A 22613-nucleotide genomic window follows, 5' to 3' on the forward strand; every position below is an offset into this window, starting at 1 on the left:
ATCACTTCACAAGGCAGTGAGTCATAAGAGCAGTTTTGCACACTTGTCAAACTCTGCCAGGCCATTCCCTCAGTTTCATTGACCCAGTGTAGAATTCACCTTGAAACCTCCACAATTGTTTGAGTGTTTGCTTTTCTACAAGGTAAGAACAGAGTGCACCGTTCCCAGCGGCACTGCAATGCTAGGTCGATGCGTGGAGAGAAGGGAGCAAGCTCCAAATTTCTGCTCCTCTTGCCAAATATCTGCTTAATATGTAGTCCTCATATAGAGGACATATCAGATATTAAACTGATAAGAACAGATACTACACTTGATCTTAGCCAAAAGGCCGAGAAGCGATAATCCACAAGTGTTGGATGTCCAAGCTAACCTCTTGGCACAAATCTCCCTTGCTGTGGTACCCCGTTTGTAGGTGTGCATAACAATGGCTGCTCATCACCTCCGCCCAAGCTCTCCTTTGTGGACACCTGATTGCTGACCTAGACAGCTCTTTGACTTTTCACAATTTCATAAGGCTCAGCAAAACAGCAAAGCCTGCCAAAAATAGATTCAACTCATGTTTGTTCCTCTCCACGGAAGTCTTTAGTAAAAGGCGAAAGACTTGTGCGTTATGAAGAGAAACCAGAGTCAGCATGGCCCTCTGCTCGAGAGCAGCGGTGGAGCCTCTCGGTCACAGTCACCACCTTCGCGGTGGGCCTCTCTTTGCTTTCCGCATGTCAGATTCTAGTATACAACATTCCCACCACGCCCCCATCTGCCAACACAAATTATACAAGGCTTTATTTGCTCCTGCCCTGACTAGTGATTGGCTTTTAAGCCTTTTTAAGCAATACATCCCTGAACCACTTACATTGGGTCCAAAAGCGGACTCTGCTTTCTCACCAGGTCTCCCAGGAGATGTTGAGTGAAAACACGTTTCAGTTTTTGACAAATGCTTCTGATTCTATTTGGAATCCAGTTGATGCTCATTGTGACCCCGTGCAGAGTCATGCATAATCACTTCACAAGGCAGTGAGTCATAAGAGCAGTTTTGCACACTTGTCAAACTCTGCCAGGCCATTCCCTCAGTTTCATTGACCCAGTGTAGAATTCACCTTGAAACCTCCACAATTGTTTGAGTGTTTGCTTTTCTACAAGGTAAGAACAGAGTGCACCGTTCCCAGCGGCACTGCAATGCTAGGTCGATGCGTGGAGAGAAGGGAGCAAGCTCCAAATTTCTGCTCCTCTTGCCAAAAATCTGCTTAATATGTAGTCCTCATATAGAGGACATATCAGATATTAAACTGATAAGAACAGATACTACACTTGATCTTAGCCAAAAGGCCGAGAAGCGATAATCCTCAAGTGTTGGATGTCCAAGCTAACCTCTTGGCACAAATCTCCCTTGCTGTGGTACCCCGTTTGTAGGTGTGCATAACAATGGCTGCTCATCACCTCCGCCCAAGCTCTCCTTTGTGGACACCTGATTGCTGACCTAGACAGCTCTTTGACTTTTCACAATTTCATAAGGCTCAGCCATACAGCAAAGCCTGCCAAAAATAGATACAACTCATGTTTGTTCCTCTCCACGGAAGTCTTTAGTAAAAGGCGAAAGACTTGTGCGTTATGAAGAGAAACCAGAGTCAGCATGGCCCTCTGCTCGAGAGCAGCGGTGGAGCCTCTCGGTCACAATCACCACCTTCGCGGTGGGCCTCTCTTTGCTTTCCGCATGTCAGATTCTAGTATACAACATTCCCACCACGCCCCCATCTGCCAACACAAATTATACAAGGCTTTATTTGCTCCTGCCCTGACTAATGATTGGCTTTTAAGCCTTTTTAAGCAATACATCCCTGAACCACTTACATTGGGTCCAAAAGCGGACTCTGCTTTCTCACCAAGTCTCCCAGGAGATGTTGAGTGAAAACACGTTTCAGTTTTTGACAAATGCTTCTGATTCTATTTGGAATCCAGTTGATGCTCAGTGTGACCCCGTGCAGAGTCATGCATAATCACTTCACAAGGCAGTGAGTCATAAGAGCAGTTTTGCACACTTGTCAAACTCTGCCAGGCCATTCCCTCAGTTTCATTGACCCAGTGTAGAATTCACCTTGAAACCTCCACAATTGTTTGAGTGTTTGCTTTTCTACAAGGTAAGAACAGAGTGCACCGTTCCCAGCGGCACTGCAATGCTAGGTCGATGCGTGGAGAGAAGGGAGCAAGCTCCAAATTTCTGCTCCTCTTGCCAAAAATCTGCTTAATATGTAGTCCTCATATAGAGGACATATCAGATATTAAACTGATAAGAACAGATTTTTTTTTTTTTTTTTTTTTTGGAATTTTTTTTTTATTTAATTCACTCATGAGCAGTACAATACTTTACATTACAAAGATCATCATCTCTCCACATCTTAAGACCTCCAGAATTCTATCGGACTAAAAGAAAATAAGAGGAGGTACAATAAAAGACTCTTTCATGAGTTCAGTCTACAGATTGTCAAAAATAATTTTCCATCGATCTTTAATTGAGTCGATGCCCCATTTGCTCGCCTCCAATTTAAGTTTTCGCCGCATAATGTCTTCAATACTGTGTGTAGTGTTTTCTATCGACCACTTTTCCGTCTCATTTATTATACTACCTCTTACCTCCCATAACTTAGCCTTCACAATTGATGTAAGTTCTAAGGCTTTGCACACACCTTTGTCCCCCTCTAAACTAAAATCCATGAACAGAACTTTTTCCCAGTTCACCTCTTTTAGAAAACTGAATCTTTGGCCCAATTTCTTCCACAATTGTTTTGCAAAGGGACATTCAAATAATGCATGTTCCACCGTTTCTACCCCATTGCATCCACGTCTTGGGCATATCCTATTTAATGTTAAATCATGATTAAATAGAGTATTCCTCACAGGTAATTTCCTATGAAGCACCAACCAATTAAAATCTCTTAATCTATTTTCTAGACTCTTGCATTGGGTTCTTGTCCACACGTCACTATGAACATGCAAACCATCTTTAGGGTCAAACTTAGCAATCAACGTTTCATACAGCTTTTTGTGATTAACTACTGAATCTCTTTTCCAACACTCCTTGTATTTCTTTGCCCAACTTATCATTTTTTTATAATGATCTGGCATGACCTCTGCTTTCGGAAAACTGTTTTCCCATTTCGCCACAAGAGGTCTCAGATGGATAGAGAGCCAGAATTTAATCAATGGTTGGCATTTGTGTTCAGGTGGGTTTAACATTATTCTACATGTATTTGAAAAAAACAAAACTTTGAACTTCAAACCTAAATTTGGCATGTCCCTACCACCTCTTTCGACCGGCTGATACATTGTAGCTCTTTTAATGTATTCATACCCTCCCCATATGAACTGAAACAGAGATTTTTGAAGTTTTAAACAAACTAAAGCCGGCATGGGGAAAATATAAGCCACATGAAGTAATGTCGGCAATAAATCAGATTTAATAACCAAAATCTTACCACTAATGGACAGCCTTCTTAATTTCCACATATTTAGTTTTTTCAGCACTTTTCCCAATTTTGTCTCCCAATTAGTTTCTCCATCATTGTTATTTCCAAAGGATATTCCCAGTAAAGTCATTGGCCCCGCACACAGAGAGAACCCTAAAGGGTTATCAACTCTGTCCTTCCACTTTCCAAAGTATTTGATTTGGGATTTTCCTGTATTGACTCTAGAACCAGAAGCAACTGAGAATGTGTCGATGACCTGCATAGCTTCGCGCAGACAGAAATCATCTTTTAAATACAGTACAGTGTCATCTGCATATTGGGATATGGTCAAGGATTCACCACCAGGCAGCTGTATACCCTTGATGTTAACATTTTTCCTGATTGCACATGCCAGCGTTTCAATGAATAGCACATACAAGGGGGCTGATGCTGGACATCCCTGTCTGACCCCTCTGGTTTGTTTAAAGAATTCACCAAGGTTGCCATTAACATTAACACTGCTTCCGACTTCTGTGTATAAAATCCTCAACCAACTCCTGAATCTAGCACCGAAGCCAAATTTCTTTAGTGTCCTAAACAAAAAATTGTGATCAACTCTGTCAAAGGCTTTTTCCTGGTCAAGACTGAGGACAATTAGTGGTATATTTCTGTCCTGAGAATAAGATAGTATATCTCTATGCATTTGTAAATTCCAGTTTAGTTGCCTGCCAGGTACTGCACATGTCTGATCTGAGCCGATGATTAAGGGTAGAGCTGACACCAAACGGTTTGTCAAAACCTTACTAAAAATCTTATAATCTGTACAAAGCATTGTTAGAGGCCTGTAGTTTGATATTTTGTTGACATCACCTTTTTTAAACAGCAGGGATATCACCCCTTTTCTCATGGATTCCCCCATAATCCCAGATGTACATATATAAGTGAACAACTCTAACAGCCATGACCCAATGTCTTCCCAAAATATTATATAAAATTCTTTTGTGATCCCATCTATTCCTGGCACCTTGCCCTTTTTCAAAGACATGGTTGCCCTCAGGATTTCTTCTAAAGTAAAATCTTTATCTAGCTCTGTTCTCAGATCTTCAGGTATGAATCTGTCTATATTGTCTAACAATGTTGCACCTTTCATGTAGTCAACCTTTTCTGCTTTAAAAAACGTAGAAAAATGATTAGAGATAACTTGAGCAATCCCATCAGGATCGTTAATCTCCTCACCTGTTTCATTTAAAACGGAAACTATGCTCCTCCTCTTTGCCTGTGCTTTGGACTGTCTAAAGAAGTAGGGAGAACACTTTTCGTCACTCTCCCACTTCTCTCTAAGACACCGGAATTTATAGGCCTCTGCTCTGTTGTGAAAAAATAACCTCTGTTTATCTTGCAAATGTTTCAGCAAGTCCTTATCAATTTGTCCACCTGCATTTCTCTGTTCCATTAATTTATTTATGGCTTTTTGCAGTCGGTAGTATAATTTAAATTCCTCTTTCCTTGATTCTTTTGAGTAATTCTGTGTGTAGTATCTAATACGCAGCTTTGTGCTTTCCCACCATTCACAGACATTTTCATAAAATACTCTCATATGAAAGCAATCTTTTAGAAAACACTTTAATGCTACCCTAAACTGCTGGAGCTCTAGAATATTGTTGTTTAATTTCCAATACCCTTTACCATTTTTGATCATCATTGAGGTTAGTTTTACTGAGAGCATGTTGTGATCTGTGTAAAAAACTGGTGATACTTTCGCCCCTGTCACCTGAAATTCTACCGGACAAAATATATAGTCTATCCTACTCTTCGCCCCTCTACTATTTGACCATGTGAAGCCAAGATCGTCTGGGTTAGCTTTTTTATATGAATCCACCAAATTATACTTTGTAACAATATTTATTAAACTGGCCTCGGCCTTGCTGCCCTCACTTTGGGAATTGAAGTCTCCTCCAATTACCACATGGCGGTTGGTCATGAAAGCAGTGTCAAGACTAAGAAAAAGCTCCCTTCTCTCCTTTGGAGAAGAGTGGGCATATATGTTAATAACTCTTAACCCCTTTCCCTTCCAGTCAATATCTGTTACCAAAACCCTCCCCTGTACCACTGAAAAACTGCCAACCACTTGGACTTCATTATTCCCACATAGTGTTCCCACCCCAGATGAATGGACCCCCCCAATGCTCCACCTAGATTCACCTTTGGTCCACTCTTTTGAGAATAGGTTCACGTCGTCTTCATTTTTCAAGTGGACCTCTTGCAAAAGGCATAAAGAAAAGTTGATTGAACATAAATGAGAAAAGACCACTTCCCTTTTGGCCTTGTTCCTCAAACCTCTAACATTTATGGAAACTATATGTAATGAGGACATTCTGGTAAATGAGGAATGAGACAAAAAACAAAACAAACAAACAAACCATCAAAGACGAGACACTGTGTTTTCTCTAATTTTCAACTTCACAGTCAAATTCAATGCCTTCCCTATGTGTCTTTTCCTCGGGCACCGCGTGCCCTGAGTTGGGGGTATTACCCTCTGGAAGCAATGAGCATTGCTCTGAAACCAAATCCCTGTCAGAGTTGTTCGGAGCCAGGGACTCCACCAGGACACACCCGGACGGGGGCATGCTGCCGTCAGAGTCTGTCACCTTAGTCTGCACTGGAATTTGTCCATGTTCTCCACCCTCCAGCCCATCCACCCTGGCAGCAGCCTTCACATCCTGATCGCTGTTCACCTGCAGCCCCTCCATCTCCCCTTCCTCCTGCGACTCCTCCACAACCTCAGAAAGAACACTGAACACGCTATCCACTCCCAGGGGCACAGCGCTTGTCTCGATCCTCCTTTTTTTCCCCTTGCCTCCCCTGCTTTCCACTGTGGTCCACTCAGGAACAGGTTGGCTCTCCTCTGAGGTTGTAGTCTCCTCCCCCTTCTTCTTCTCTGGGGGAGGTGCTCGTTCAGGTGGATCAACCACATTTGCCTCAATCTCATTGTCCACAAACATTTGATCAATTACCTCGTTAATTGCTCTCAGGGAGGAGGCATCAGGATCTTCGCACATTGGTCGCCTTACAATGCTTGCATAGGAGGAGCGGACCTCAGGGCAGTGCTTAAATAAATGTCCTTCAGACCCACAAAGATTGCATTTTCTGGAACGGTCACAAGTCCCCATTTTGTGTCCTAGACCCTTGCAATTTCTGCACCTCACCTGCGTGCAGGATTCTGCCGTGTGACCAAAGTCTGTGCATTTTCTGCAGTAAATAGGCTGGCCCGAGTAGTACAGATATCCTCTATTTGTGCCTATGGTGAAGGAGGCAGGGGGGTGGTGGTAGCCATCGTGACCATCTGGGTCATCCTTCAGCCGCACACGACATTGTCTTTTTCCAGTCCAAACGTCAAGAGAGTCCCTGATTTCCCTCATGCTCGAAATCACTGTCACATGCTTAGAAAGGAAGTATCTGGTTGCTTCTTCAGTTACCCAGGGATTATAGTTATGAATTGTGATAACACGCTCACCAGTTCGGCAAAGGCTTTGAATCTGGTACTCCCTCAGTGGTCCATCAGCCAAACGATCAGCCAACCTTTTCGTTTCCTCCATCTTGGTGAGATTATAGAACGTAACATCAAAAAAACGGTCGGTGGCATTTCTCTGCAAGCAGAGGAGGTCATCTATCTTGAGGGACAAGGCTCCAAAAAGAATATTAACTCCAAATTCTCTCCTATCCAAAAAAACTTCAGTACTCTTCCAAATGAATCTCAAAGTATTTTTCAGCACGGGAAGTCCCTGCTGTGAAACTGTTGCTGACGTCATTATGACAATCCACGTCCGCAAACCCTTCTCACCTGGCTAGATCTTAGCCAAAAGGCCGAGAAGCGATAATCCACAAGTGTTGGATGTCCAAGCTAACCTCTTGGCACAAATCTCCCTTGCTGTGGTACCCCGTTTGTAGGTGTGCATAACAATGGCTGCTCATCACCTCCGCCCAAGCTCTCCTTTGTGGACACTTGATTGCTGACCTAGACAGCTCTTTGACTTTTCACAATTTCATAAGGCTCAGCCATACAGCAAAGCCTGCCAAAAATAGATTCAACTCATGTTTGTTCCTCTCCACGGAAGTCTTTAGTAAAAGGCGAAAGACTTGGGCGTTATGAAGAGAAACCAGAGTCAGCATGGCCCTCTGCTCGAGAGCAGCGGTGGACCCTCTCGGTCACAGTCACCACCTTCGCGGTGGGCCTCTCTTTGCTTTCCGCATGTCAGATTCTAGTATACAACATTCCCACCACGCCCCCATCTGCCAACACAAATTATACAAGGCTTTATTTGCTCCTGCCCTGACTAGTGATTGGCTTTTAAGCCTTTTTAAGCAATACATCCCTGAACCACTTACATTGGGTCCAAAAGCGGACTCTGCTTTCTCACCAAGTCTCCCAGGAGATGTTGAGTGAAAACACGTTTCAGTTTTTGACAAATGCTTCTGATTCTATTTGGAATCCAGTTGATGCTCATTGTGACCCCGTGGAGATTCATGCATAATCGCTTCACAAGGCAGTGAGTCATCAGAGCAGTTTTGCACACTTGTCAAACTCTGCCAGGCCATTCCCTCAGTTTCATTGACCCAGTGTAGAATTCACCTTGAAACCTCCACAATTGTTTGAGTGTTTGCTTTTCTACAAGGTAAGAACAGAGTGCACCATTCCCAGCGGCACTGCAATGCTAGGTCGATGCGTGGAGAGAAGGGAGCAAGCTCCAAATTTCTGCTCCTCTTGCCAAAAATCTGCTTAATATGTAGTCCTCATATAGAGGACATATCAGATATTAAACTGATAAGAACAGATACTACACTTGATCTTAGCCAAAAGGCCGAGAAGCGATAATCCACAAGTGTTGGATGTCCAAGCCAACCTCTTGGCACAAATCTCCCTTGCTGTGGTACCCCGTTTGTAGGTGTGCATAACAATGGCTGCTCGTCACCTCCGCCCAAGCTCTCCTTTGTGGACACCTGATTGCTGACCTAGACAGCTCTTTGACTTTTCACAATTTCATAAGGCTCAGCCATACAGCAAAGCCTGCCAAAAATAGATTCAAATCACGTTTGTTCCTCTCCACGGAAGTCTTTAGTAAAAGGCGAAAGACTTGTGCGTTATGAAGAGAAACCAGAGTCAGCATGGCCCTCTGCTCGAGAGCAGCGGTGGAGCCTCTCGGTCACAGTCACCAACTTCGCGGTGGGCCTCTCTTTGCTTTCCGCATGTCAGATTCTAGTATACAACATTCCCACCACGCCCCCATCTGCCAACACAAATTATACAAGGCTTTATTTGCTCCTGCCCTGACTAGTGATTGGCTTTTAAGCCTTTTTAAGCGATACATCCCTGAACCACTTACATTGGGTCCAAAAGCGGACTCTGCTTTCTCACCAAGTCTCCCAGGAGATGTTGAGTGAAAACACGTTTCAGTTTTTGACAAATGCTTCTGATTCTATTTGGAATCCAGTTGATGCTCATTGTGACCCCGTGCAGAGTCATGCATAATCACTTCACAAGGCAGTGAGTCATAAGAGCAGTTTTGCACACTTGTCAAACTCTGCCAGGCCATTCCCTCAGTTTCATTGACCCAGTGTAGAATTCACCTTGAAACCTCCACAATTGTTTGAGTGTTTGCTTTTCTACAAGGTAAGAACAGAGTGCACCGTTCCCAGCGGCACTGCAATGCTAGGTCGATGCGTGGAGAGAAGGGAGCAAGCTCCAAATTTCTGCTCCTCTTGCCAAAAATCTGCTTAATATGTAGTCCTCATATAGAGGACATATCAGATATTAAACTGATAAGAACAGATTTTTTTTTTTTTTTTTTTGGAATTTTTTTTTTATTTAATTCACTCATGAGCAGTACAATACTTTACATTACAAAGATCATCATCTCTCCACATCTTAAGACCTCCAGAATTCTATCGGACTAAAAGAAAATAAGAGGAGGTACAATAAAAGACTCTTTCATGAGTTCAGTCTACAGATTGTCAAAAATAATTTTCCATCGATCTTTAATTGAGTCGATGCCCCATTTGCTCGCCTCCAATTTAAGTTTTCGCCGCATAATGTCTTCAATACTGTGTGTAGTGTTTTCTATCGACCACTTTTCCGTCTCATTTATTATACTACCTCTTACCTCCCATAACTTAGCCTTCACAATTGATGTAAGTTCTAAGGCTTTGCACACACCTTTGTCCCCCTCTAAACTAAAATCCATGAACAGAACTTTTTCCCAATTCACCTCTTTTAGAAACCCGAATCTTTGGCCCAATTTCTTCCACAATTGTTTTGCAAAGGGACATTCAAATAATGCATGTTCCACGGTTTCTACCCCATTGCATCCACGTCTTGGGCATATCCTATTTAATGTTAAATCATGATTAAATAGAGTATTCCTCACAGGTAATTTCCTATGAAGCACCAACCAATTAAAATCTCTTAATCTGTTTTCTAGACTCTTGCATTGGGTTCTTCTCCACACGTCACTATGAACATGCAAACCATCTTTAGGGTCAAACTTAGCAATCAACGTTTCATACAGCTTTTTGTGATTAACTACTGAATCTCTTTTCCAACACTCCTTGTATTTCTTTGCCCAACTTATCATTTTTTTATAATGATCTGGCATGACCTCTGCTTTCGGAAAACTGTTTTCCCATTTCGCCACAAGAGGTCTCAGATGGATAGAGAGCCAGAATTTAATCAATGGTTGGCATTTGTGTTCAGGTGGGTTTAACATTATTCTACATGTATTTGAAAAAAACAAAACTTTGAACTTCAAACCTAAATTTGGCATGTCCCTACCACCTCTTTCGACCGGCTGATACATTGTAGCTCTTTTAATGTATTCATACCCTCCCCATATGAACTGAAACAGAGATTTTTGAAGTTTTAAACAAACTAAAGCCGGCATGGGGAAAATATAAGCCACATGAAGTAATGTCGGCAATAAATCAGATTTAATAACCAAAATCTTACCACTAATGGACAGCCTTCTTAATTTCCACATATTTAGTTTTTTCAGCACTTTTCCCAATTTTGTCTCCCAATTAGTTTCTCCATCATTGTTATTTCCAAAGGATATTCCCAGTAAAGTCATTGGCCCCGCACACAGAGAGAACCCTAAAGGGTTATCAACTCTGTCCTTCCACTTTCCAAAGTATTTGATTTGGGATTTTCCTGTATTGACTCTAGAACCAGAAGCAACTGAGAATGTGTCGATGACCTGCATAGCTTCGCGCAGACAGAAATCATCTTTTAAATACAGTACAGTGTCATCTGCATACTGGGATATGGTCAAGGATTCACCACCAGGCAGCTGTATACCCTTGATGTTAACATTTTTCCTGATTGCACATGCCAGCGTTTCAATGAATAGCACATACAAGGGGGCTGATGCTGGACATCCCTGTCTGACCCCTCTGGTTTGTTTAAAGAATTCACCAAGGTTGCCATTAACATTAACACTGCTTCCGACTTCTGTGTATAAAATCCTCAACCAACTCCTGAATCTAGCACCGAAGCCAAATTTCTTTAGTGTCCTAAACAAAAAATTGTGATCAACTCTGTCAAAGGCTTTTTCCTGGTCAAGACTGAGGACAATTAGTGGTATATTTCTGTCCTGAGAATAAGATAGTATATCTCTATGCATTTGTAAATTCCAGTTTAGTTGCCTGCCAGGTACTGCACATGTCTGATCTGAGCCGATGATTAAGGGTAGAGCTGACACCAAACGGTTTGTCAAAACCTTACTAAAAATCTTATAATCTGTACAAAGCATTGTTAGAGGCCTGTAGTTTGATATTTTGTTGACATCACCTTTTTTAAACAGCAGGGATATCACCCCTTTTCTCATGGATTCCCCCATAATCCCAGATGTACATATATAAGTGAACAACTCTAACAGCCATGACCCAATGTCTTCCCAAAATATTATATAAAATTCTTTTGTGATCCCATCTATTCCTGGCACCTTGCCCTTTTTCAAAGACATGGTTGCCCTCAGGATTTCTTCTAAAGTAAAATCTTTATCTAGCTCTGTTCTCAGATCTTCAGGTATGAATCTGTCTATATTGTCTAACAATGTTGCACCTTTCATGTAGTCAACCTTTTCTGCTTTAAAAAACGTAGAAAAATGATTAGAGATAACTTGAGCAATCCCATCAGGATCGTTAATCTCCTCACCTGTTTCATTTAAAACGGAAACTATGCTCCTCCTCTTTGCCTGTGCTTTGGACTGTCTAAAGAAGTAGGGAGAACACTTTTCGTCACTCTCCCACTTCTCTCTAAGACACCGGAATTTATAGGCCTCTGCTCTGTTGTGAAAAAATAACCTCTGTTTATCTTGCAAATGTTTCAGCAAGTCCTTATCAATTTGTCCACCTGCATTTCTCTGTTCCATTAATTTATTTATGGCTTTTTGCAGTCGGTAGTATAATTTAAATTCCTCTTTCCTTGATTCTTTTGAGTAATTCTGTGTGTAGTATCTAATACGCAGCTTTGTGCTTTCCCACCATTCACAGACATTTTCATAAAATACTCTCATATGAAAGCAATCTTTTAGAAAACACTTTAATGCTACCCTAAACTGCTGGAGCTCTAGAATATTGTTGTTTAATTTCCAATACCCTTTACCATTTTTGATCATCATTGAGGTTAGTTTTACTGAGAGCATGTTGTGATCTGTGTAAAAAACTGGTGATACTTTCGCCCCTGTCACCTGAAATTCTACCGGACAAAATATATAGTCTATCCTACTCTTCGCCCCTCTACTATTTGACCATGTGAAGCCAAGATCGTCTGGGTTAGCTTTTTTATATGAATCCACCAAATTATACTTTGTAACAATATTTATTAAACTGGCCTCGGCCTTGCTGCCCTCACTTTGGGAATTGAAGTCTCCTCCAATTACCACATGGCGGTTGGTCATGAAAGCAGTGTCAAGACTAAGAAAAAGCTCCCTTCTCTCCTTTGGAGAAGAGTGGGCATATATGTTAATAACTCTTAACCCCTTTCCCTTCCAGTCAATATCTGTTACCAAAACCCTCCCCTGTACCACTGAAAAACTGCCAACCACTTGGACTTCATTATTCCCACATAGTGTTCCCACCCCAGATGAATGGACCCCCCCAATGCTCCACCTAGATTCACCTTTGGTCCACTCTTTTGAGAATAGGTTCACGTCGTCTTCATTTTTCAAGTGGACCTCTTGCAAAAGGCATAAAGAAAAGTTGATTGAACATAAATGAGAAAAGACCACTTCCCTTTTGGCCTTGTTCCTCAAACCTCTAACATTTATGGAAACTATATGTAATGAGGACATTCTGGTAAATGAGGAATGAGACAAAAAACAAAACAAACAAACAAACCATCAAAGACGAGATACTGTGTTTTCTCTAATTTTCAACTTCACAGTCAAATTCAATGCCTTCCCTATGTGTCTTTTCCTCGGGCACCGCGTGCCCTGAGTTGGGGGTATTACCCTCTGGAAGCAATGAGCATTGCTCTGAAACCAAATCCCTGTCAGAGTTGTTCGGAGCCAGGGACTCCACCAGGACACACCCGGACGGGGGCATGCTGCCGTCAGAGTCTGTCACCTCAGTCTGCACTGGAATTTGTCCATGTTCTCCACCCTCCAGCCCATCCACCCTGGCAGCAGCCTTCACATCCTGATCGCTGTTCACCTGCAGCCCCTCCATCTCCCCTTCCTCCTGCGACTCCTCCACAACCTCAGAAAGAACACTGAACACGCTATCCACTCCCAGGGGCACAGCGCTTGTCTCGATCCTCCTTTTTTTCCCCTTGCCTCCCCTGCTTTCCACTGTGGTCCACTCAGGAACAGGTTGGCTCTCCTCTGAGGTTGTAGTCTCCTCCCCCTTCTTCTTCTCTGGGGGAGGTGCTCGTTCAGGTGGATCAACCACATTTGCCTCAATCTCATTGTCCACAAACATTTGATCAATTACCTCGTTAATTGCTCTCAGGGAGGAGGCATCAGGATCTTCGCACATTGGTCGCCTTACAATGCTTGCATAGGAGGAGCGGACCTCAGGGCAGTGCTTAAATAAATGTCCTTCAGACCCACAAAGATTGCATTTTCTGGAACGGTCACAAGTCCCCATTTTGTGTCCTAGACCCTTGCAATTTCTGCACCTCACCTGCGTGCAGGATTCTGCCGTGTGACCAAAGTCTGTGCATTTTCTGCAGTAAATAGGCTGGCCCGAGTAGTACAGATATCCTCTATTTGTGCCTATGGTGAAGGAGGCAGGGGGGTGGTGGTAGCCATCGTGACCATCTGGGTCATCCTTCAGCCGCACACGACATTGTCTTTTTCCAGTCCAAACGTCAAGAGAGTCCCTGATTTCCCTCATGCTCGAAATCACTGTCACATGCTTAGAAAGGAAGTATCTGGTTGCTTCTTCAGTTACCCAGGGATTATAGTTATGAATTGTGATAACACGCTCACCAGTTCGGCAAAGGCTTTGAATCTGGTACTCCCTCAGTGGTCCATCAGCCAAACGATCAGCCAACCTTTTCGTTTCCTCCATCTTGGTGAGATTATAGAACGTAACATCAAAAAAACGGTCGGTGGCATTTCTCTGCAAGCAGAGGAGGTCATCTATCTTGAGGGACAAGGCTCCAAAAAGAATATTAACTCCAAATTCTCTCCTATCCAAAAAAACTTCAGTACTCTTCCAAATGAATCTCAAAGTATTTTTCAGCACGGGAAGTCCCTGCTGTGAAACTGTTGCTGACGTCATTATGACAATCCACGTCCGCAAACCCTTCTCACCTGGCTAGATCTTAGCCAAAAGGCCGAGAAGCGATAATCCACAAGTGTTGGATGTCCAAGCTAACCTCTTGGCACAAATCTCCCTTGCTGTGGTACCCCGTTTGTAGGTGTGCATAACAATGGCTGCTCATCACCTCCGCCCAAGCTCTCCTTTGTGGACACCTGATTGCTGACCTAGACAGCTCTTTGACTTTTCACAATTTCATAAGGCTCAGCAAAACAGCAAAGCCTGCCAAAAATAGATTCAACTCATGTTTGTTCCTCTCCACGGAAGTCTTTAGTAAAAGGCGAAAGACTTGTGCGTTATGAAGAGAAACCAGAGTCAGCATGGCCCTCTGCTCGAGAGCAGCGGTGGAGCCTCTCGGTCACAGTCACCACCTTCGCGGTGGGCCTCTCTTTGCTTTCCGCATGTCAGATTCTAGTATACAACATTCCCACCACGCCCCCATCTGCCAACACAAATTATACAAGGCTTTATTTGCTCCTGCCCTGACTAGTGATTGGCTTTTAAGCCTTTTTAAGCAATACATCCCTGAACCACTTACATTGGGTCCAAAAGCGGACTCTGCTTTCTCACCAGGTCTCCCAGGAGATGTTGAGTGAAAACACGTTTCAGTTTTTGACAAATGCTTCTGATTCTATTTGGAATCCAGTTGATGCTCATTGTGACCCCGTGCAGATTCATGCATAATCGCTTCAGAAGGCAGTGAGTCATCAGAGCAGTTTTGCACACTTGTCAAACTCTGCCAGGCCATTCCCTCAGTTTCATTGACCCAGTGTAGAATTCACCTTGAAACCTCCACAATTGTTTGAGTGTTTGCTTTTCTACAAGGTAAGAACAGAGTGCACCGTTCCCAGCGGCACTGCAATGCTAGGTCGATGCGTGGAGAGAAGGGAGCAAGCTCCAAATTTCTGCTCCTCTTGCCAAAAATCTGCTTAATATGTAGTCCTCATATAGAGGACATATCAGATATTAAACTGATAAGAACAGATACTACACTTGATCTTAGCCAAAAGGCCGAGAAGCGATAATCCACAAGTGTTGGATGTCCACGCCAACCTCTTGGCACAAATCTCCCTTGCTGTGGTACCCCGTTTGTAGGTGTGCGTAACAATGGCTCATGACCTCCGCCCAAGCTCTCCTTTGTGGACACCTGATTGCTGACCTAGACAGCTCTTTGACTTTTCACAATTTCATAAGGCTCAGCCATACAGCAAAGCCTGCCAAAAATAGATTCAACTCATGTTTGTTCCTCTCCACGGAAGTCTTTAGTAAAAGGCGAAAGACTTGTGCGTTATGAAGAGAAACCAGAGTCAGCATGGCCCTCTGCTTGAGAGCAGCGTTGGAGCCTCTCGGTCACAGTCACCACCTTCGCGGTGGGGTTTCTCTTTGCTTTCCGCATGTCAGATTCTAGTATACAACAGTCCACCACGCCCCCATCTGCCAACACAAATTATACAAGGCTTTATTTGCTCCTGCCCTGACTAGTGATTGGCTTTTAAGCCTTTTTAAGCGATACATCCCTGAACCACTTACATTGGGTCCAAAAGCGGACTCTGCTTTCTCACCAAGTCTCCCAGGAGATGTTGAGTGAAAACACGTTTCAGTTTTTGACAAATGCTTCTGATTCTATTTGGAATCCAGTTGATGCTCATTGTGACCCCGTGCAGAGTCATGCATAATCACTTCACAAGGCAGTGAGTCATAAGAGCAGTTTTGCACACTTGTCAAACTCTGCCAGGCCATTCCCTCAGTTTCATTGACCCAGTGTAGAATTCACCTTGAAACCTCCACAATTGTTTGAGTGTTTGCTTTTCTACAAGGTAAGAACAGAGTGCAACGTTACCAGCGGCACTGCAATGCTAGGTCGATGCTTGGAGAGAAGGGAGCAAGCTCCAAATTTCTGCTCCTCTTGCCAAAAATCTGCTTAATATGTAGTCCTCATATAGAGGACATATCAGATATTAAACTGATAAGAACAGATACTACACTTGATCTTAGCCAAAAGGCCGAGAAGCGATAATCCTCAAGTGTTGGATGTCCAAGCTAACCTCTTGGCACAAATCTCCCTTGCTGTGGTACCCCGTTTGTAGGTGTGCATAACAATGGCTGCTCATCACCTCCGCCCAAGCTCTCCTTTGTGGACACCTGATTGCTGACCTAGACAGCTCTTTGACTTTTCACAACTTCATAAGGCTCAGCCATACAGCAAAGCCTGCCAAAAATAGATTCAACTCATGTTTGTTCCTCTCCACGGAAGTCTTTAGTAAAAGGCGAAAGACTTGTGCGTTATGAAGAGAAACCAGAGTCAGCATGGCCCTCTGCTCGAGAGCAGCGGTGGAGCCTCTCGGTCACAGTCACCACCTTCGCGGTGGGCCTCTCTTTGCTTTCCGCATGTCAGATTCTAGTATACAACATTCCCACCACGCCCCCATCTGCCAACACAAATTATACAAGGCTTTATTTGCTCCTGCCCTGACTAATGATTGGCTTTTAAGCCTTTTTAAGCAATACATCCCTGAACCACTTACATTGGGTCCAAAAGCGGACTCTGCTTTCTCACCAAGTCTCCCAGGAGATGTTGAGTGAAAACACGTTTCAGTTTTTGACAAATGCTTCTGATTCTATTTGGAATCCAGTTGATGCTCATTGTGACCCCGTGCAGAGTCATGCATAATCACTTCACAAGGCAGTGAGTCATAAGAGCAGTTTTGCACACTTGTCAAACTCTGCCAGGCCATTCCCTCAGTTTCATTGACCCAGTGTAGAATTCACCTTGAAACCTCCACAATTGTTTGAGTGTTTGCTTTTCTACAAGGTAAGAACAGAGTGCACCGTTCCCAGCGGCACTGCAATGCTAGGTCGATGCGTGGAGAGAAGGGAGCAAGCTCCAAATTTCTGCTCCTCTTGCCAAAAATCTGCTTAATATGTAGTCCTCATATAGAGGACATATCAGATATTAAACTGATAAGAACAGATACTACACTTGATCTTAGCCAAAAGGCCGAGAAGCGATAATCCTCAAGTGTTGGATGTCCAAGCTAACCTCTTGGCACAAATCTCCCTTGCTGTGGTACCCCGTTTGTAGGTGTGCATAACAATGGCTGCTCATCACCTCCGCCCAAGCTCTCCTTTGTGGACACCTGATTGCTGACCTAGACAGCTCTTTGACTTTTCACAATTTCATAAGGCTCAGCCATACAGCAAAGCCTGCCAAAAATAGATTCAACTCATGTTTGTTCCTCTCCACGGAAGTCTTTAGTAAAAGGCGAAAGACTTGTGCGTTATGAAGAGAAACCAGAGTCAGCATGGCCCTCTGCTCGAGAGCAGCGGTGGAGCCTCTCGGTCACAGTCACCACCTTCGCGGTGGGCCTCTCTTTGCTTTCCGCATGTCAGATTCTAGTATACAACATTCCCACCACGCCCCCATCTGCCAACACAAATTATACAAGGCTTTATTTGCTCCTGCCCTGACTAATGATTGGCTTTTAAGCCTTTTTAAGCAATACATCCCTGAACCACTTACATTGGGTCCAAAAGCGGACTCTGCTTTCTCACCAAGTCTCCCAGGAGATGTTGAGTGAAAACACGTTTCAGTTTTTGACAAATGCTTCTGATTCTATTTGGAATCCAGTTGATGCTCAGTGTGACCCCGTGCAGAGTCATGCATAATCACTTCACAAGGCAGTGAGTCATAAGAGCAGTTTTGCACACTTGTCAAACTCTGCCGGGCCATTCCCTCAGTTTCATTGACCCAGTGTAGAATTCACCTTGAAACCTCCACAATTGTTTGAGTGTTTGCTTTTCTACAAGGTAAGAACAGAGTGCACCGTTCCCAGCGGCACTGCAATGCTAGGTCGATGCGTGGAGAGAAGGGAGCAAGCTCCAAATTTCTGCTCCTCTTGCCAAAAATCTGCTTATTATGTAGTCCTCATATAGAGGACATATCAGATATTAAACTGATAAGAACAGATACTACACTTGATCTTAGCCAAAAGGCCGAGAAGCGATAATCCACAAGTGTTGGATGTCCAAGCTAACCTCTTGGCACAAATCTCCCTTGCTGTGGTACCCCGTTTGTAGGTGTGCATAACAATGGCTGCTCATCACCTCCGCCCAAGCTCTCCTTTGTGGACACTTGATTGCTGACCTAGACAGCTCTTTGACTTTTCACAATTTCATAAGGCTCAGCCATACAGCAAAGCCTGCCAAAAATAGATTCAACTCATGTTTGTTCCTCTCCACGGAAGTCTTTAGTAAAAGGCGAAAGACTTGTGCGTTATGAAGAGAAACCAGAGTCAGCATGGCCCTCTACTCGAGAGCAGCGGTGGACCCTCTCGGTCACAGTCACCACCTTCGCGGTGGGCCTCTCTTTGCTTTCCGCATGTCAGATTCTAGTATACAACATTCCCACCACGCCCCCATCTGCCAACACAAATTATACAAGGCTTTATTTGCTCCTGCCCTGACTAGTGATTGGCTTTTAAGCCTTTTTAAGCAATACATCCCTGAACCACTTACATTGGGTCCAAAAGCGGACTCTGCTTTCTCACCAAGTCTCCCAGGAGATGTTGAGTGAAAACACGTTTCAGTTTTTGACAAATGCTTCTGATTCTATTTGGAATCCAGTTGATGCTCATTGTGACCCCGTGGAGATTCATGCATAATCGCTTCACAAGGCAGTGAGTCATCAGAGCAGTTTTGCACACTTGTCAAACTCTGCCAGGCCATTCCCTCAGTTTCATTGACCCAGTGTAGAATTCACCTTGAAACCTCCACAATTGTTTGAGTGTTTGCTTTTCTACAAGGTAAGAACAGAGTGCACCATTCCCAGCGGCACTGCAATGCTAGGTCGATGCGTGGAGAGAAGGGAGCAAGCTCCAAATTTCTGCTCCTCTTGCCAAAAATCTGCTTAATATGTAGTCCTCATATAGAGGACATATCAGATATTAAACTGATAGGAACAGATACTACACTTGATCTTAGCCAAAAGGCCGAGAAGCGATAATCCACAAGTGTTGGATGTCCAAGCCAACCTCTTGGCACAAATCTCCCTTGCTGTGGTACCCCGTTTGTAGGTGTGCATAACAATAGCTGCTCGTCACCTCCGCCCAAGCTCTCCTTTGTGGACACCTGATTGCTGACCTAGACAGCTCTTTGACTTTTCACAATTTCATAAGGCTCAGCCATACAGCAAAGCCTGCCAAAAATAGATTCAAATCACGTTTGTTCCTCTCCACGGAAGTCTTTAGTAAAAGGCGAAAGACTTGTGCGTTATGAAGAGAAACCAGAGTCAGCATGGCCCTCTGCTCGAGAGCAGCGGTGGAGCCTCTCGGTCACAGTCACCACCTTCGCGGTGGGCCTCTCTTTGCTTTCCGCATGTCAGATTCTAGTATACAACATTCCCACCACGCCCCCATCTGCCAACACAAATTATACAAGGCTTTATTTGCTCCTGCCCTGACTAGTGATTGGCTTTTAAGCCTTTTTAAGCAATACATCCCTGAACCACTTACATTGGGTCCAAAAGCGGACTCTGCTTCCTCACCAAGTCTCCCAGGAGATGTTGAGTGAAAACACGTTTCAGTTTTTGACAAATGCTTCTGATTCTATTTGGAATCCAGTTGATGCTCATTGTGACCCCGTGCAGATTCATGCATAATCGCTTCACAAGGCAGTGAGTCATCAGAGCAGTTTTGCACACTTGTCAAACTCTGCCAGGCCATTCCCTCAGTTTCATTGACCCAGTGTAGAATTCACCTTGAAACCTCCACAATTGTTTGAGTGTTTGCTTTTCTACAAGGTAAGAACAGAGTGCACCGTTCCCAGCGGCACTGCAATCCTAGGTCGATGCGTGGAGAGAAGGGAGCAAGCTCCAAATTTCTGCTCCTCTTGCCAAAAATCTGCTTAATATGTAGTCCTCATATAGAGGACATATCAGATATTAAACTGATAAGAACAGATACTACACTTGATCTTAGCCAAAAGGCCGAGAAGCGATAATCCACAAGTGTTGGATGTCCACGCCAACCTCTTGGCACAAATCTCCCTTGCTGTGTTACCCCGTTTGTAGGTGTGCGTAACAATGGCTCATGACCTCCGCCCATGCTCTCCTTTGTGGACACCTGATTGCTGACCTAGACAGCTCTTTGACTTTTCACAATTTCATAAGGCTCAGCCATACAGCAAAGCCTGCCAAAAATAGATTCAACTCATGTTTGTTCCTCTCCACGGAAGTCTTTAGTAAAAGGCGAAAGACTTGTGCGTTATGAAGAGAAACCAGAGTCAGCATGGCCCTCTGCTTGAGAGCAGCGTTGGAGCCTCTCGGTCACAGTCACCACCTTCGCGGTGGGGTTTCTCTTTGCTTTCCGCATGTCAGATTCTAGTATACAACAGTCCACCACGCCCCCATCTGCCAACACAATTTATACAAGGCTTTATTTGCTCCTGCCCTGACTAGTGATTGGCTTTTAAGCCTTTTTAAGCGATACATCCCTGAACCACTTACATTGGGTCCAAAAGCGGACTCTGCTTTCTCACCAAGTCTCCCAGGAGATGTTGAGTGAAAACACGTTTCAGTTTTTGACAAATGCTTCTGATTCTATTTGGAATCCAGTTGATGCTCATTGTGACCCCGTGCAGAGTCATGCATAATCACTTCACAAGGCAGTGAGTCATAAGAGCAGTTTTGCACACTTGTCAAACTCTGCCAGGCCATTCCCTCAGTTTCATTGACCCAGTGTAGAATTCACCTTGAAACCTCCACAATTGTTTGAGTGTTTGCTTTTCTACAAGGTAAGAACAGAGTGCACCGTTCCCAGCGGCACTGCAATGCTAGGTCGATGCGTGGAGAGAAGGGAGCAAGCTCCAAATTTCTGCTCCTCTTGCCAAAAATCTGCTTAATATGTAGTCCTCATATAGAGGACATATCAGATATTAAACTGATAAGAACAGATACTACACTTGATCTTAGCCAAAAGGCCGAGAAGCGATAATCCACAAGTGTTGGATGTCCAAGACAACCTCTTGGCACAAATCTCCCTTGCTGTGGTACCCCGTTTGTAGGTGTGCATAACAATGGCTGCTCATCACCTCCGCCCAAGCTCTCCTTTGTGGACACCTGATTGCTGACCTAGACAGCTCTTTGACTTTTCACAATTTCATAAGGCTCAGCCATACAGCAAAGCCTGCCAAAAATAGATTCAACTCATGTTTGTTCCTCTCCACGGAAGTCTTTAGTAAAAGGCGAAAGACTTGTGCGTTATGAAGAGAAACCAGAGTCAGCATGGCCCTCTGCTCGAGAGCAGCGGTGGAGCCTCTCGGTCACAGTCACCACCTTCGCGGTGGGCCTCTCTTTGCTTTCCGCATGTTAGATTCTAGTATACAACATTCCCACCACGCCCCCATCTGCCAACACAAATTATACAAGGCTTTATTTGCTCCTGCCCTGACTAGTGATTGGCTTTTAAGCCTTTTTAAGCAATACATCCCTGAACCACTTACATTGGGTCCAAAAGCGGACTCTGCTTTCTCACCAAGTCTCCCAGGAGATGTTGAGTGAAAACACGTTTCAGTTTTTGACAAATGCTTCTGATTCTATTTGGAATCCAGTTGATGCTCATTGTGACCCCGTGCAGATTCATGCATAATCGCTTCACAAGGCAGTGAGTCATCAGAGCAGCTTTGCACACTTGTCAAACTCTGCCAGGCCATTCCCTCAGTTTCATTGACCCGGTGTAGAATTCACCTTGAAACCTCCACAATTGTTTGAGTGTTTGCTTTTCTACAAGGTAAGAACAGAGTGCACCGTTCCCAGCGGCACTGCAATGCTAGGTCGATGCGTGGAGAGAAGGGAGCAAGCTCCAAATTTCTGCTCCTCTTGCCAAAAATCTGCTTAATATGTAGTCCTCATATAGAGGACATATCAGATATTAAACTGATAAGAACAGATTTTTTTTTTTTTTTTTTTTGGAATATTTTTTTATTTAATTCACTCATGAGCAGTACAATACTTTACATTACAAAGATCATCATCTCTCCACACCTTAAGACCTCCAGAATTCTATCGGACTAAAAGAAAATAAGAGGAGGTACAATAAAAGACTCTTTCATGAGTTCAGTCTACAGATTGTCAAAAATAATTTTCCATCGATCTTTAATTGAGTCACTGATAAGAACAGATACTACACTTGATCTTAGCCAAAAGGCCGAGAAGCGATAATCCACAAGTGTTGGATGTCCAAGCTAACCTCTTGGCACAAATCTCCCTTGCTGTGGTACCCCGTTTGTAGGTGTGCATAACAATGGCTGCTCATCACCTCCGCCCAAGCTCTCCTTTGTGGACACCTGATTGCTGACCTAGAC

At 43.8% G+C, this 22613-nt stretch overlaps 24 non-coding genes and 2 pseudogenes across 24 annotated transcripts; all 26 read right to left on the bottom strand.

The window, feature by feature from the left end:
- Positions 1-148: 148 nt before the first annotated feature.
- Positions 149-340, bottom strand: LOC133962727 (U2 spliceosomal RNA). The gene has a single exon (XR_009922302.1). It is a non-coding gene; the product is annotated as a U2 spliceosomal RNA (small nuclear RNA).
- Positions 341-514: 174 nt separating this feature from the next.
- Positions 515-630, bottom strand: LOC133963728 (U5 spliceosomal RNA). The gene has a single exon (XR_009923214.1). It is a non-coding gene; the product is annotated as a U5 spliceosomal RNA (small nuclear RNA).
- A 513-nt stretch (positions 631-1143) lies between these two features.
- Positions 1144-1335, bottom strand: LOC133964272 (U2 spliceosomal RNA). Its single transcript, XR_009923734.1, has one exon. It is a non-coding gene; the product is annotated as a U2 spliceosomal RNA (small nuclear RNA).
- Positions 1336-1512: 177 nt separating this feature from the next.
- On the bottom strand, positions 1513-1625 carry LOC133963170 (U5 spliceosomal RNA). The gene has a single exon (XR_009922683.1). It is a non-coding gene; the product is annotated as a U5 spliceosomal RNA (small nuclear RNA).
- Positions 1626-2138: 513 nt separating this feature from the next.
- LOC133963037 (U2 spliceosomal RNA) lies at positions 2139-2323 on the bottom strand. The gene has a single exon (XR_009922577.1). It is a non-coding gene; the product is annotated as a U2 spliceosomal RNA (small nuclear RNA).
- A 5167-nt stretch (positions 2324-7490) lies between these two features.
- On the bottom strand, positions 7491-7603 carry LOC133963779 (U5 spliceosomal RNA). Its single transcript, XR_009923262.1, has one exon. It is a non-coding gene; the product is annotated as a U5 spliceosomal RNA (small nuclear RNA).
- A 513-nt stretch (positions 7604-8116) lies between these two features.
- LOC133962646 (U2 spliceosomal RNA) lies at positions 8117-8308 on the bottom strand. The gene has a single exon (XR_009922226.1). It is a non-coding gene; the product is annotated as a U2 spliceosomal RNA (small nuclear RNA).
- A 177-nt stretch (positions 8309-8485) lies between these two features.
- LOC133963809 (U5 spliceosomal RNA) lies at positions 8486-8598 on the bottom strand. The gene has a single exon (XR_009923293.1). It is a non-coding gene; the product is annotated as a U5 spliceosomal RNA (small nuclear RNA).
- Positions 8599-9111: 513 nt separating this feature from the next.
- Positions 9112-9293, bottom strand: LOC133963031 (U2 spliceosomal RNA). The gene has a single exon (XR_009922572.1). It is a non-coding gene; the product is annotated as a U2 spliceosomal RNA (small nuclear RNA).
- Positions 9294-14457: 5164 nt separating this feature from the next.
- Positions 14458-14573, bottom strand: LOC133963729 (U5 spliceosomal RNA). The gene has a single exon (XR_009923215.1). It is a non-coding gene; the product is annotated as a U5 spliceosomal RNA (small nuclear RNA).
- A 513-nt stretch (positions 14574-15086) lies between these two features.
- LOC133964273 (U2 spliceosomal RNA) lies at positions 15087-15278 on the bottom strand. The gene has a single exon (XR_009923735.1). It is a non-coding gene; the product is annotated as a U2 spliceosomal RNA (small nuclear RNA).
- A 174-nt stretch (positions 15279-15452) lies between these two features.
- Positions 15453-15565, bottom strand: LOC133963554 (U5 spliceosomal RNA). Its single transcript, XR_009923050.1, has one exon. It is a non-coding gene; the product is annotated as a U5 spliceosomal RNA (small nuclear RNA).
- A 513-nt stretch (positions 15566-16078) lies between these two features.
- LOC133962908 (U2 spliceosomal RNA) lies at positions 16079-16270 on the bottom strand. Its single transcript, XR_009922473.1, has one exon. It is a non-coding gene; the product is annotated as a U2 spliceosomal RNA (small nuclear RNA).
- A 177-nt stretch (positions 16271-16447) lies between these two features.
- Positions 16448-16560, bottom strand: LOC133963555 (U5 spliceosomal RNA). Its single transcript, XR_009923051.1, has one exon. It is a non-coding gene; the product is annotated as a U5 spliceosomal RNA (small nuclear RNA).
- A 513-nt stretch (positions 16561-17073) lies between these two features.
- On the bottom strand, positions 17074-17265 carry LOC133964274 (U2 spliceosomal RNA). The gene has a single exon (XR_009923736.1). It is a non-coding gene; the product is annotated as a U2 spliceosomal RNA (small nuclear RNA).
- Positions 17266-17442: 177 nt separating this feature from the next.
- Positions 17443-17555, bottom strand: LOC133963556 (U5 spliceosomal RNA). The gene has a single exon (XR_009923052.1). It is a non-coding gene; the product is annotated as a U5 spliceosomal RNA (small nuclear RNA).
- A 513-nt stretch (positions 17556-18068) lies between these two features.
- On the bottom strand, positions 18069-18260 carry LOC133962697 (U2 spliceosomal RNA). The gene has a single exon (XR_009922274.1). It is a non-coding gene; the product is annotated as a U2 spliceosomal RNA (small nuclear RNA).
- Positions 18261-18437: 177 nt separating this feature from the next.
- Positions 18438-18550, bottom strand: LOC133963557 (U5 spliceosomal RNA). Its single transcript, XR_009923053.1, has one exon. It is a non-coding gene; the product is annotated as a U5 spliceosomal RNA (small nuclear RNA).
- Positions 18551-19063: 513 nt separating this feature from the next.
- Positions 19064-19255, bottom strand: LOC133962854 (U2 spliceosomal RNA). The gene has a single exon (XR_009922422.1). It is a non-coding gene; the product is annotated as a U2 spliceosomal RNA (small nuclear RNA).
- Positions 19256-19432: 177 nt separating this feature from the next.
- On the bottom strand, positions 19433-19545 carry LOC133963810 (U5 spliceosomal RNA). The gene has a single exon (XR_009923294.1). It is a non-coding gene; the product is annotated as a U5 spliceosomal RNA (small nuclear RNA).
- Positions 19546-20058: 513 nt separating this feature from the next.
- On the bottom strand, positions 20059-20250 carry LOC133962758 (U2 spliceosomal RNA). Its single transcript, XR_009922331.1, has one exon. It is a non-coding gene; the product is annotated as a U2 spliceosomal RNA (small nuclear RNA).
- A 174-nt stretch (positions 20251-20424) lies between these two features.
- Positions 20425-20537, bottom strand: LOC133963558 (U5 spliceosomal RNA). Its single transcript, XR_009923054.1, has one exon. It is a non-coding gene; the product is annotated as a U5 spliceosomal RNA (small nuclear RNA).
- A 513-nt stretch (positions 20538-21050) lies between these two features.
- On the bottom strand, positions 21051-21242 carry LOC133964276 (U2 spliceosomal RNA). Its single transcript, XR_009923738.1, has one exon. It is a non-coding gene; the product is annotated as a U2 spliceosomal RNA (small nuclear RNA).
- A 177-nt stretch (positions 21243-21419) lies between these two features.
- On the bottom strand, positions 21420-21532 carry LOC133963559 (U5 spliceosomal RNA). The gene has a single exon (XR_009923055.1). It is a non-coding gene; the product is annotated as a U5 spliceosomal RNA (small nuclear RNA).
- A 513-nt stretch (positions 21533-22045) lies between these two features.
- LOC133962996 (U2 spliceosomal RNA) lies at positions 22046-22226 on the bottom strand (annotated as a pseudogene).
- A 67-nt stretch (positions 22227-22293) lies between these two features.
- LOC133963097 (U2 spliceosomal RNA) lies at positions 22294-22468 on the bottom strand (annotated as a pseudogene).
- Between the last annotated feature and the right edge of the window lie 145 nt (positions 22469-22613).

The sequence above is a fragment of the Platichthys flesus genome, chromosome 10 (assembly GCF_949316205.1).
Source record: "Platichthys flesus chromosome 10, fPlaFle2.1, whole genome shotgun sequence".
Lineage (NCBI taxonomy): Eukaryota > Metazoa > Chordata > Actinopteri > Pleuronectiformes > Pleuronectidae > Platichthys > Platichthys flesus.